Here is a 4,054-nt window from a genome sequence, read left to right as displayed (position 1 = left end):
CTCCTTCTCCTTCTCCTTCTTCTTCTTCTTCTTCTTCTTCTGCTTCTTCTCCTTCCTCATTTTTCTTTCTAATCCAAGTCCAGTTTGTGCTACATATAACTCATGGGTGTAAAGCCATCAGATATAGTAAAGTCCACTTATCAGGGGCCACACTCTTAAAGAAAACTGACACTCCTTTCTCAAGCAACCACAAACTGTCAGTAACTCCTCAGCTGGGTCCAGGACCTCATACACATCTCCTCCATGCAGGAATGTTGACTGGCTTGTGCTAGTGTGCATCCTGTGCTGGCAGCCATAGTTTCTGTGAGTTCCAAAGTGCCCTGGTCCTGAGCTGTCCAGAAGACCCTGCTTCACCTCAGCCCTCCCTGACACTAGGCTCTTAGAATCTTGTGTTCTTTCTTCTGGGATGGTGCCTGGCCCTTGTGGGAATGTGTTGGTATACATGTCTGCTAATTTGAATTACCCTCTAGAACCCAGTGGTCATGGGCCATCTGTGGCTGTGCACTCCCTAGACACTTTGCACTTTGACCAGCTGAGAATTTCTGTACTAACGATTGTCAGCTGCATAAAGAAATTTCTCCAAGGAGGTCGGGGAACTGCAATAATTTATGGGTACAGAGATAAGAATTTAGAGACCAGTTTGATACTACGTCCTTTTAGCAAAAATATGGTAGTAGATTCAGCCGCGGGGCCTGTGAACTCCCCAGCACAGGCAAGCATTTCTTCTATTAAACAGTCAGTCCTTCAATCCAATCATAAAACATTCGGTTACTCTGATAACATTTTTGCCATGATTGTGCCCATGGACATATCTTGTTTTGTCAGCTGTTATTACAGCTCACAGCATCCATAACTGGGTAAAATGGTCTTGACTTCCCCCTTGCCCAAGCCTGCATAGTACCTCCTGGTACTATGAGAGCTAGCTAGTAAAGTCCTTGTCAGCATCAGTTTAATTTCTCCACGTGTTGTGACCAAACTATGTGGTGTCTTCTGCAATAAGGTCTTATCATTAGGGTCTAGTGGGCAATGAGGAGCCATGGCATTAGCCTGTATTTTGGGGAGGCCTTTGAAAAATTCTTGCCCAACATTATTTTTAGCTATAAGGTTAAGTGTAACATATTTTTTATACAACAATAAATGGGATTAATTAGGATTAATAGGAACTAGATTGGGACAGACTGATTTTGCTCTGTGTGTGCATATTTATTTGTGTACAAGTACCTATGTGTGCAGGTGCATGTGCACACATGTTTATATGCCTGTAGAGTTCAGGGGACTAAGTCAAGTATTATTCCTCAGGTGTCCCTTTATTTGAAGCAGCATGTCTCACTGTCCTGAAACTCACCATGTTGGGATCCACCTTTTCCCCACCTACCATTGGCTGAGATTATAAGCAGATACTACCATACCCAGATTTTTTAATATGGATTTCAGAGGACTAAACTTTATCTTCATGTTCTTTATCAGCTGAACTGTTGGAAACACTTTATGCATGTAAGAAGTGAGAAAAATGGGATAGAAGACAGATATCTAGTGTCATTGTTCAAGTACGAAGAAGTGGAGGGACATGACAAGCATGGAGGTAGACCAGAAGATCTGTTTTGAGGAGCCCATGAGATAGCTCGTCTTGGAGGGTACCTTTCACCAAGTTTGATGACCTGGGAAATATGGTGGAAGGAGAGAATTAGCTCTCACAATGTTCTCTGAACTTCACATGTCTACATTCTCTCTCTCTCTCTCTCTCTCTCTCTCTCTCTCTCTCTCTCTCTCTCTCTCTCGTATATAAAAATGTCACTTTAAAAATGTTTCATTTTGTTCCCAGTCTATTGGAAATATCAGCCAGGCAGCCTGCTGAACCATTCCTAATTTCCTAATCATTGTTTGTCACCATAAGATTGTTGTAGAGCTGGACAGATCTCTCCCTTTCCTTCTTCCCTCTTCTTGTCCCTCTCTCTCCCTCCTGCTCTCTCTTCCATAAACATACATATCGCCCTCACACAAGAGTAATAGGTAGTATTTTAATAAAAAACTTAAAAACACTGTAGAAAAAGACACTGGATATCTTCCTTCTGCCCTCCACATGTGCAGTTCAATGAATGCATCCTCCAACACGCATGTGCACACACATGCACAGAAAATGGTAGAAGAAATGTCCTTAGTTTTCTAATGTCACTTGAATCCACTGTAACATGGCTTGGGTTCCTTTGTTTCAACTGCAGAGTTTGCTCTAATTAAACCACCCACAGCACCCACAGCACTCACAGCACGCACAGCATCCACAGCACCCACAGCACCCACAGCACCCATAACACCAAACTCACCATTCTCCTCTTTAATCATGCCCAGATCACAATCATGCTGAAGACAGATCACCACTTCCTTTAACATACTGACCCCTCTGGGAGGTCATGGCCCTCTTTGTTAGGTAGATTGTTCTGCTCCAAGTGTTGGCACCTGCAGGACCTTAGCCTCGTGTGGCTGGTGGCTGGTCTGTTCTAGAAGGTCCAGAAGGCCTCCTTTGCATCCTCTTTCACATGATGTGGCAAGTGGGTATGACAAGATGGCAAACAATAACTACTCATCTTCCTTAGGGTTGCTGCCTTTCCTCTGGACTCTCATGAAGGGTGATACAGTTTGTTACAAAAAAAGCTCAAGTTTAAGAGTCAGTGTTTCCAGGGGAGCAGAAACACGGGACAGTACTTAGGCTATGAAGTCAAACGCTTTCCCTGAGAACTAAAACACACTGGCATCTGATGGGAATATTCTGAAAAGGGAAAAGAGGTGAATGCTGCAGAGGAGAAAACGTGTGATTGGGACCAAATGACTTGAGAGGAAAGGAGATGCAGAGCAAAGGGAGGGGCTGGGGTTAAGTGAAGCATGCAGTCCCCAGATGGTGACAAGAGGGCTGAAACCCCTGGGTGCGCTCCTCCTTCCACTGGGCCTTGCCTTACTACTCTTAACTAGCCCAGAAATCACTCCCGTCTTTCCTTGCTTCATTTTCTCCGTGACTCATGTGCATATCTTCAGTACACAAATCACTAGTCACAGCATTATAAGTGCCATCTCTATGTTTCTTTAATTAACATTCTTTTTCTCTCTCCTCTCTCGGTTCTTCTCTTTTCCCTCTCTCTTCCTCTCTCCTCTCTGTGTCTCTTTCTCTCTGTCTCTGTTTCTCTCTTTCTCTCTTGTCTCTCTGTCTCTCTCTGTCTCTCTGTCTCTCTGTCTCTCTGTCTCTCTGTCTCTCTCTGTCTCTCTCTCTCTCTCTCTCTCTCTCTCTCTCTCTTTCTCTCTCTCTCCCCTCTGTGTGTGTGTGTCTCTTTATGTTCACATGAGAAAGTCAGAGGACAAGCTACGGAAGTCCCACCTCCTTCCCCTCCTTCTACCACAGGAGTCTTAGTCATGGAGTTCAGTCATTGGCCTCCACAGTGATGATTTCTTTGACACCTCTCACTTGATGTAAGCTCCATGGAGACTTTTCATGCCTCTTAGCATGTAGAACAGTACCTGGTACATAGCTGGCACTCAGTAAACATCAGTCACATAAGGGAGCTGCTGAATGATGGAATACTGTGTCTCTGGGAGTTGGAAACTCAGAAGTGGCACTGGGAAAAGGTAATTTTCTGAAATGATGGTGTGTCAAGGCAGTGGTTCTGTGGGCCTCCTGGTGAGGACAGCCTGGACCTTAGGGCTTCTAACCACAACCTTCATTTCTATGCTCTTAATCGGCTGTTATCATGGTGAAGTTCTGAACCCCTCTGAGCCACAAGGATTAGAACTGTTTTGTTTGTTTATTTATTTCCTGGCACAAAGCGAAGGACTCTCCCTCCTGGTACATTTTTCCCAGGGCTCTCTGTTTCCTCCTGCTTGCTTAATCCCTTCCAGCCCAGTCTAGGTCTGTCTTTTCTCTCCTTAAAATTGGGGGATGGGTTGGGTGGATGGGAAGCACCTAGCCAGCAGCTTGCAGCTGGAGGACTCTGGCTGAATTGGAGCTGTGGCACCTGGGGGCGGGCCCCAGGCTGGCTCAGGCCAGCCAATCCAGAGTTGTCAGAGCCAC

This window comes from Grammomys surdaster, unplaced genomic scaffold (assembly GCF_004785775.1).
Source record: "Grammomys surdaster isolate TR1022 unplaced genomic scaffold, NIH_TR_1.0 345, whole genome shotgun sequence".
NCBI classification, from domain to species: domain Eukaryota; kingdom Metazoa; phylum Chordata; class Mammalia; order Rodentia; family Muridae; genus Grammomys; species Grammomys surdaster.
This window is presented reverse-complemented; position numbering follows the sequence as displayed.